Genomic DNA, 10,600 nt, shown 5'->3' with positions numbered 1-10,600 from the left:
ACCGAGCTGACTTTGATCCAACGTTTAAGCTAGCAAATGCTTTCTCTGCACTATTGTCACCGTGCCTATCAAGCCTCTGCTCATATCCTTTTAAAATGGCAACTAGATCCAGGGCATCAATAGTGTCCAGATCTTTTGTATTCTCTATCACAGCTGCAATACTATCATAGGATTTAGGCAAACTAATGAGTAGTTTCTGAAGGATCATAGCTCTTCATTTGGTTGATCAAATCAAACAACTTAGCAATATATCCAGACAAAGATTCATTATCATTCATCCGAGTATATTCAAAATCACGCCTAAGACTCTGAAGTTTCACGGATCTTACCTTCTTATCACCAACAAATTCTTGTTTCAGAATATCCCACGCAGCCTTTGCAGTTTCTTGAGTTGCTATTCTTGGAAAAAACTGATCTGAAACAGCCCTTTGGATAATACCCAGAGCTCTAGCGTCCTTCACCACGTTCTCACGCATCAGCTTCCTCTCTGCCTTCGTGAGCTCCTCCTCCTCTTTCTTCGGAGTTTTGTACCCATTCTCCACAATATCCCACAGGTCGTGCGAACAGAAAATGGTTTTCATTTTGATTTGCCAGAAATCAAAATTTTCACCATTGAAGATTGGTGCCCTGAGTTCCCCTCCTCCAGATCTAGCCATGTTAGACTTGATCGCCGATGTAAGCTTGAATCACTGCAATAAGCCTTCGCTTATGAATCCTAGCTCACTTTAACAAACCCACCATGTTAGTGTTTGACAAGCTAATATGTGCTAATGGGAAAATGGATAGTTGAGAATAATGATGAAGCGAGAGATAAAACAATATGCTCTGCAAAACTTGTATTAATTCGTGAGGGTAAGGCACTATATCATTTACATTCACAGCTCATATTACCATTAGAGGAGAGAGAGGGAGAGAGAGCTAGACAATTCCTAGCTTTAATCTTAACCATCCAACTACACTATCAGTAGGATTAAGACACCTATCCAGTCAAGTCCTATGAGACTTAACAAACTGTTGACTAGTATAAATAGCTTAGCTTATGAGCTAAGTGTTAACACTAAAAAAAACAATTACATACTAAATCAGTTTACCATTTTGCACATTAACAGTGGGTGTTGCCAAACTCGAAAATTAAGGCATGGTCCAAGAGATTGAGGACAAAGGAGGCTGCTGAGGTTCAAATACCAGCCCCAAACCCACCAAACCCTTTGCCTTCAGGTTACACTGCTTCAGCAGCAAAACTTAGAAGACTCTTCATTAAAATTAGATGTGGGGCATGTGGAAAAGAAGGCCACAATCGAAGAGGATGTGGAAGACAGGTTGTTTAATTATTTGAGTTTTCTTATGAAGTTTAATTAGTTGGGTTGTGATCAGCTGTGGTTGTGATTTTTTATAACTGTGCTTGTATGTTGTGCCGGCTGAGGTAGCCCAAAATGGGAATGTTGGCTAAAATGAAGTTCAAGCAACTGATAATGGAAATGCAGGCCAAAATGATATTGCTCTAGCCCAAACTAATGCTGCCTCCTAAGCCCACACTGCCATCCAAAAAAACTGCCCCAACTCAAACTTACATTTGAAGAGTCTTATGGAATCCAGATGCAAGGATGTCATCTTTATAACCAGTTAGTTGCCTATTATTCTTGCTCAACTCGAATTTTTTATGTTTGCCTATATAGTAATATATACTACTACATTTTTTACTTTGCGCGACGCATGAACTTTCGTCGCGCAAAGTACCATTTCATCGCGCAAACATCAGAGCAACAAAAAAATCGTCGCGCAGAAACCGTCGCGCAAAGATCGTGAAGATAGACTTTGCGCGACAAAATTTTTCTAGTCGTCGCGCAAACCGTAGCGACGGATGCCTTTCGTTGCGCAAACTATTTACGGACGATGAAGACATTGGGCTCACAACAATATGCGCGAATAAAAACTTGCGTTGGTGAAAATTATGCGCGACGAAAGGTTTTAGTGTCGTAAACTTCTGCGCGACGAAAAGGTACCGTCGCGCAATGCGGCTCACATGATTTTGCGCCACCACTTTGCAAAACGATGCTTTTTGTGTCGTAAATTTGGTGCGACGACAAGAACCCGTGCGCGAGGAGATTTTGTCGTGCGTAACTTTCTCGAGATGATATTTTTTGTCGCGCTAACTTTAATAAACCTTGTGCGACGAAATCTTTTAAATCGTCGCGCAAATTTTAAATATATGTTTTTGGTTTAATTTTGTGATTTAATTATTTTTTTTAATTTTGCGAAACAGTATCAGTTCAATTAATTTTTTTTATTGTGCAATTTTTTTCTTTATTTTATTGCAAGGAAAAAATGTAATGAAGATATAAATTTGGTTAGAAAATAAATGTATAAAATACAATACAAATATTTAAAATGTAAAAGTAAAAACCTAATTAAACAAGTTTCCAAAATCTACGTGATCTTGGTGAATCACGGCCTTGAAGGTGGGCATTGTCGCTAGGGGCAGAGGTGTGGTGGCCATGCTCGGGTTTGATGGGCTCAGAGGTAGACGAGGGAGTAAAAGGCGGTATGGGAACATCGGCCTGGGCGAGGGTGTAAGCTGTGTCATCTGGGCCATTTGGGTTTCAAGCATAGTCACATTTGCCGTCAAAGCAACAGTTGCTGACTGGTTGCTGCGGCGATGACCGAGAGTCTAGGTTCCCGTCGATGAGCATTCCCTATCCTCGACAATATGTCCTGGGTGCCTCCCGAGAGTCTGATCCAAGGTTTCCGTCGATGTGAAACCCTGCATCATGTGGAGGATCCACAGACTCGAGCGGCGTATCGAGAGGAAGTTAGGAGGCGGACTCCTGAAGAACCAACTGGCTCTTCTCCTTCATCGTCGACGTTTAACATAACATAAAATATTAATTAAAATATTCATATAATAATTATGAAACTTGAATGTGTAATATCATAATTAAGAGATTAAGGACTACTTACATGAAGGGACTCAGCCAACTCATCCCAGAGCGAATGTAAAGCGTCGCCAAAGGCGTCAATCTCGGGGAATTTGGACCCCCCTGGATTGAACAATTTAAAAAAAATGTTTGCATGAAAAAACCAAGTAATATTATTAATAATATATTAAAAATTAAATAAAAACAACTTTATTATTACCCGTCGCCGCTCCTCCACCCTATAGGAAAAGGGTCTGGAACCCGAATGGTGGAGAAGAGTCTTCTTCGCCCTATTGCCCTTATTTGCTTTGGCCTACTTCTGTGATAAATAAAAAAAAGTATTAGTTGAAATTTAAATGAAATATTAAAAATTAAACAAACATTAGTAAAAAACGTGTAATACTTATCAACTAGCAATAAGAAATTACCAAAAAATCGGCCTCCTGAAAATGCCCGAGAGCCACTCCCAACTATCGCCCGCCCATAAGCTCCTTCGGGCAATCCTCCTGAAGAGCAACTTGCGGATCATCATATGTCTGAAAAGAGTTTGTTGATGTAAGCCAACATCTCATCGTCAAGGTCCTCCAAATTGTAGTTCGTCTGCAATAAATTCATTACATACATGAAGTATTAAAAATATATAAAATGTGAAGGGAAAACAATTCAAAAGTAAGAAACATACCGACAGTTGGGAGCGCACCGCTATCCGCACCTCGTTAGGCATGGCCTTCCCAGACTTCCATTTCATCGGGCAATGGGTCCGAACGACGTGACCAATGTTGTGGGCCAATGAGCTATCTGGTCGCCCGTTAGTGCGGCCGATGCCGCTCGTCATGTCGATGTTGATCTGTTGGTCACTCGGGTAACCTTTGCCGTCTTCAAGCTGGCGACAAGGTCCCCGGGTGTACTTCTCGGCTGCAAAGAAATATAAATGTAACGTTAAATAACAAATCTCACTAAAATCTTAGTCCAAACAGCGGAGGTGAAGGAAATATTTACAGTTGTGACTCAGCGCACCAGAGTCGAGTGGTATCGGTCATCTTTGGGCGGGCTGCCATGGCATGCATGCTAAACGATGGCGGTGATGTCGTCTCGGGAGGCAAACTCGATCGATCGTCACCGCCTTGACGACTTACGATAAGGTCGGACATCTGCAAAACTGAACAAGCATTCAAAGTTAAAACCTCCTTGGCCAAAAAATTATTTAAAAATAAAAAAATAAAAACCTCAACAACTAATGAATAACAAATTCAATATTGAAGCACCAAAATACCAATAACTCACTCTGTCATCTCTCTTCACCCAACTAAAAAAAATGCTACAATAATTCAAACACCAAAACTAGAACAGCAAAAAAATCACATTGAAACACATAATTCAATTGAAACATAAAACCCTAAACCAACCATCAGACTAAGCAATCTCAACAATTAACAAAATAAATACATAAATTCAAACAGAAAAAAAAAAATTCACCAGACTAAGCAATTTCAATAGTTAACAAAATAAATACATAAATTCAAAAATAAAAAATAAAAAATTCACCCGAATATATTTCAAATTGAAAAAAAATACAAAATAAAACCCTAACAAAAAAAATACAAAATGAAACCCTAACAAAGCATCAGACTAAGCAATTTCAAAATTTAACTAAATAAATACATCAATTCAAACAGAAAAAAATGACCCGAATATATTTAAAATTGAAAAAAAAAAAATAAAGCCCAAAAAAAATACAAAATAAAACCCTAACCAAGCATCATCAGACTAAGCAATTTCAACACTTAAGTAAATAAATACATAAATTCAAACAGAAAAAAAAATTCACCCGAATATATTCAAAATTGAAAAAAAAAATACAAAATAAAACCCTAACCAAGCACCAGACTAAGCAATTTCAACAATGAACTAAATCATTCACATAATTTCAAACATAAAACAAAATACCTGAATATATTTAAAATTGAAAAAAAAAACACGGGAGATTATACATGTACGATCGTAGCTGCGAGAGGGGCGGTGGTGTGTGGTGATGGGGCTTTGGGTTGGAGAAGCGAGAGCAAGTGCGGCGAGAGAGGGAAAGGAAGAGAGAGCGTGGCGTAGACTTATGGAGGCTTGGAAGGCATCAGAGGTCTTAGGGGTTTGGCGGAGGTATGAAGGAATGGCGTGAAGATCTGGGTTGGCGCGAGCTATGGAGGATCTGAAGGGCGAGAAATAAAGAGGAAAAGAGAAGCTGCCGCGTTTTCAAAAAATTATTGGAAGTTTGAGGGCGAAAAGTTTTCGTCGCGCAAAGAAAAAATCAAACTTTGCGCGACGAAATAAAATTATCGTCGTCTTTGGTTCCATTCAGCAATCCTCGGAATTTGGACCGCCAAAATTTCACAACCTTGTGCGAAGGAAAAATGGCGTCGCACAAAACGAGGATCAGAAAACCCTAATATTCTTGCATTGTGCCACGAAAAATATTCTTCCGTCGCGCAAAGACTTTTCTATAAGCGGGATTAAAACCGCCAATATTTTCCGAATCTGCACGACAAATACAACTTCATGTGTCGAGCAAAGTCCCCAAAACTCAGGAACCCTAAGCCCTAAACCCTAAACCCTAATTTAACAAGTTTGTACGACGCAGATCTTCGTCTACCACAATTTTGCGTGACGAAAAAGCACCCTGCGCGACAATATATTTCGTCATGCAAGGTTTTTCTTTTTATCACCGTTAAAATGTTTTGTTTTGTTACTAGATGTCTGAATGTTTGTTTGTTTAGATTTTTAGGGTATACGATCTCATGGTACCTACAAACACGTTTGATGGTTGGATCGTTGAAACTAGTTTCGTATATAGTGCATATGTCATCGAAACAATACGTTATCTAACAATCAAGAGTTTAATTATACTTTCTTTCAATTTAACGTAGGATTGTGTCGTATTCACCCGTGTAAACATTTGAAATTGAAGATCTGCTTTAGTAATTGTATTCATATAGGGTGACGGAGTGTAACTGTAAAAAATCATCGTAATCGAAGTTAAAATAACCATTAACTCGTTATTTGTTGTTTATAACCGTTGAAAAGTTTTGTGTTGTTTGTAGGTCTATGAATGTTTTTATTTTTTGCGATTGTTGAGGTATATGATCTAGCAGCATATACAACCCCGTCTCACGGTTGGATCATTGAGACTCATTTCGTAGAATGCGTATGCCGTAGAAACAAAATATATTATATAATATATAAATACGAAAACCTTACGCGACGAATAAAGTTATTTTAAATGCGTCGCAGAGAGATAACCATGAGTTTTGCGCGAATATGGTTGTTTCGTCGTGAGTTTCTTGCGCGAAAAAGATTCTTTGTCGTCGCAAAGTGTAATCATTGGCCCGCTGAAAGAAAAACCAAGATTTGCGATGAAGAGGTCCCTTATTAAATCATTGTGAAGTTTATCACATTTTGCGCGACGAAAATATCTTTCGTCGTCTTTATTTTATAAGGAAAAAACAAATTACAGATTTATTTTCTTTTTGGAATATATATAGAAGTTTATTTGAACTAAAATAACAAATGCAAACTATCATATGGTTGACAACAACAACAAAAAAAACCCATCAAACTATAAGAATTCATTTTTTTTTTTTTTTTGGTTGAGGAAGTGTTTGATTAATTGCATTTTTTTTTTTGGGTGTCTATAAAATCATCCTTTTTGGCCTTATTAGACTTGGCTTTTAATTTCAGCCCTCTCCTAGCCACAATTTTTTTTTCCTTTTTTGTGTTCTATGCGCAAACATTTTCTTTTGTGTGTTTCAGTTCAAATCTCACTACTTAGCCTTAAATGTAACATGATATATATAGTTTTGACTAGCATGAATTTGAATGCCAAAAACAAAAGAAAATAACTTAAATGAGATTGAATAGCATGACATATAATTTGTTCTTTTAGGAATTTTAAGGTACAACGGGGCAACTTTTTTTTTTTTCTCTATTTATTAGGGTGGGGAGATTTGAACTTGTGATCTCTTCCAACACTAAAAAAAAAAAAATCCAATAGAATAAAAACTACGCGAGGACATATATATATATATATATATATATATATATAGGGCTTATTGCATAATATGGCTTGACGATTATGTTTTCTTGGGCTTATATAAATTTTTCATGACAATTATGTTTCTTAGGCCATAAGAATACGAGGGCTAATACATGTGGTAAGCCCTTATCTATTAAATGTTAGATGCTTTATCCAACTTGCTAACTGTTGACATCATTTTGGTTTTGTTAGAGATTTAAATTATCTTCGGAATTGTTCTTTTAGGAATTGTAATTAATTGAATGTCGTAATTACATTAAAATGGTATGAAATATTTAACTAAAATCATTGAGAAGCTTACGATTTGTAGAATGAGAAAATAAAACGATATACCGTCACTATCATGGAAAGTCGCAAATAAATTACATAATTTAGATGACAGGTCGCAAATAAATTACATTATTCATCATCTGAACTATAATAATCTTCGTTACTGTCACTATCATCAATCCTCCTCCTCCTCCTCCTCTGCATCCTCCTCGTCCTCCATAAGTACATCATCGTCGTTGTTTGGGCCCACGATTGGATCGTATCATGGAAGATCACCGAGGTCAATTGTAATTGACTGAATCGGTATTTCTCTTGAAGACACTCCTTCAAGCTGAAACGGTTCTTGTATAACATTTGAATCTACAAGTGTTTGTGCAACATTTTCCATGGAAGATTCGAAACGTTGGTCAACAACGTCGACGTCGTTGTCAGATGGGTCTAGTTCTGGTATAGCATACACATTCCTCTAATCCATCAACTGAACAACTTTCCAACTGTGTCCGACTTTAGGGTCATCTAGATACACAATATGTTTTGCCATGTTTGCCAAAATGTAAGGGTCGTCATCATACCAAGTTCTGTTAATGTTCACAGATAATAACCCATGGTCGATTTTAACACTTCCCTGCCTATTCGGGTTCGTATCAAACTATTGACACTTGAACATAATTACTTGGTATCGGTCCTTGTAAAGCAATTGCACGACAGTTGTGAGTTTGCCATAGAAATCAATGTCCGTACTTTCACCTCCACCTAGGACATGGACACTGCTGTTTTGCATACACAACTTGTCATCAGCGCTAATTAGGTCGAATGCCAAGTTTTATAACTCTTCACTGTAAATGGGAGAATTCTCTAATTTCAACTTATTCACCTAATATTATACAAACAAATTCTTATGTTAGTTTGAGAAGCATAAATACTACAATTTTATGTCAAATACAAAATACTTATAACTTACATATTCCAAAAACCATAGTGGAAACATTTCACGGTGTTTCTTGGAATACAATTGTGATGGATGTTCTCGCTTCATCATCTCTTCATGCTCATCCAAGTAAAGGATTATCTCATCACAATTGTTCAGTACGAACCAATGGGCCACCTCCATGTCATGTTTGGAAAACGCGTTTCCTCGTATAGACTCTTCAAATGGTCGTGCGCTTTGGCCAAAAACAAAAAGTTTCGCATTTCTCACACCTCCGTAATTATTGCGCTGAGGACGATTGAAAGCCGTGTCCACATCTTTTAAATACATTCCACAGAAAGTAAGCGCCTCGTATTGAACCCAAGCCTCTATAATTGATCCTTCGGGCTTCACTCTATTGCATACGCTTTTTTTCAGCTCTCCGAGAAGCCTGCAAAAATAAAACGATACGATGCAAATTAACAAGTAGCAAGCATATGATAATTATGCATACACAAATGTGGAATGATTATATACCTTTCTATTGGATACATCCAACGGTAGTTGACTGGACCAGCAAGCAATGCATTTTCTGGTAAGTGAACCATCACGTGAATCATAGTTGTGAAGAAAGCTGGAGGGAATATCATCTCAAACTTGCATAGGACTTGGACAATGTCATGGCGCAACTTATTAACGTCTGTCCTGTGCAACGTTTTTACCGACAGTTGGGAAAAAAATCTGGATAACAATACGATTGGCTTGACTACATCTTCCGGCAATAGGTGTCGAATCCCCACAGGAAGGAGGCGTTGCATAAAGACATGACAGTCATGGCTCTTTAGTCCAGTAAATCTACCCCCGTCAACATTCAGGCAACGTGCGATATTAGAAGCATACCCATCAGGAAATTTTACAGTCGATACAAACTTGAGAAACTCTTTTTTGTCATTAGGTTTCATGGAAAAAAATGCAAGATCCCTTCTAGCTTTATGATTGTCCCTTTTCATCCATAAACCCCTTCGTATGCCCACTTTTTCCAAATCCAGACGAGCTTTGATCGTGTCCTTTGTCTTCCCCTCGATATCTAGAATCGTGCCCATCAATGTGTCAAAGACATTTTTCTCAACATGCATAACGTCGAGATTGTGCCTCAAAGTTAGTTTTGACCAATATGGAAGCTCAAAAAACATAGGCTTATGCGTCCAATTCATATGTGTAGCAGTGCAGTCGACTAAGCTGTTTTTCTCGAACGCAGCAAAATCCAAACGGTTAAGCTGTTCTAAGATCTCATCCCCGAACCACTCTCTAGGTCTAAGGCTATGCTCTTTCTTCCCGTCGAACTCTTTATCCTTTTCCCGCCACTCGTGGTCCCATGGCAACCATCTCCGATGACCAAGGTAACAAAATTTTCTGGCGTGCCAACTAGAAGTCACATCTTCCTTGCATATAGGGCATGCCATATAACCCTTCGTGCTCCACCTAGAAACCATTGCATACGGCGGAAAATCATTCACAATCCACATAACTGCTGCCCGCAAAGTAAACATGTTCCCAGTGGATTTATCGTACGTACGCACATCGTTTGTCTATAAATCCTTGAGCTCATCAACCAACGGCCGTAAGTAAACATCGATTGACCTGCTGGGATCCTCAGTTATCAAAACAGTCATCATCATATATTCCTTTTTCATATACTTCCAAGGCGGCAAATTATATGGGAATACAAAAATCAACCAAGTGCTGTGGTGTTGGTTTAGAACCCATCCGTCAGTGACAAGTCCCAATCTAACATTTCGAGAATCAACAGCAAACTCAGGGAACGTTCGATCGAACTCTTTTCATGCTTCCCCATCTGCAGGATGCCGCATCACATCGTCATCTACCCGTTTTTCCTTATGCCATCTCATATCTGTGGCAGTATGCGTCGACATATACAATCGTTGCAACCTAGGTTTCAAGGGCAGATAATGCATGACTTTTTGTGGAATCTTAGTCATTCTATTCTGAGATGTTGTTTTGAACCTCGACTCATTGCATATAGGGCATGTATCCAATGTTTCATACTCTTTGTAGAATAACATGCAATTATTTTTGCAAGCATGAATTTTTTCATAACCCAATCCAAGACCATTCAACACCTTCTGTGCCTGTCGGTGGTCTTTCGGCAAACAATTGTCCGTCGGAAGCATCCTCTTAAAAACCCCTTAAAAGTAATCGAAACACAGGTTCGACATACGATACTTTATTTTCCCATGCATTAACTCCATAATGGCCGTGAGAACAGAAAACTTCTCGCACCCCGGGTATAACTCTTGGTTGGCATTTTGTAACAGTTTTTCATATTCTTTGAAGTATGCACTGTCCATTGATGTAGACACGTCATCTTCCCCCTCCTAAGTGCTGCTTGTCGATGCAAATGGAAAA

General features: G+C 38.3%; 1 pseudogene; it reads right to left on the bottom strand.

The window, feature by feature from the left end:
- Positions 1-3,443: 3,443 nt before the first annotated feature.
- LOC148918183 (uncharacterized) lies at positions 3,444-10,044 on the bottom strand (annotated as a pseudogene).
- Positions 10,045-10,600: the final 556 nt, after the last annotated feature.

Source organism: Prunus mume, linkage group LG4 (genome assembly GCF_029339155.1).
Source record: "Prunus mume cultivar Tortuosa linkage group LG4, ASM2933915v1, whole genome shotgun sequence".
NCBI lineage: Eukaryota > Viridiplantae > Streptophyta > Magnoliopsida > Rosales > Rosaceae > Prunus > Prunus mume.
This window is presented reverse-complemented; position numbering and strand designations above follow the sequence as displayed.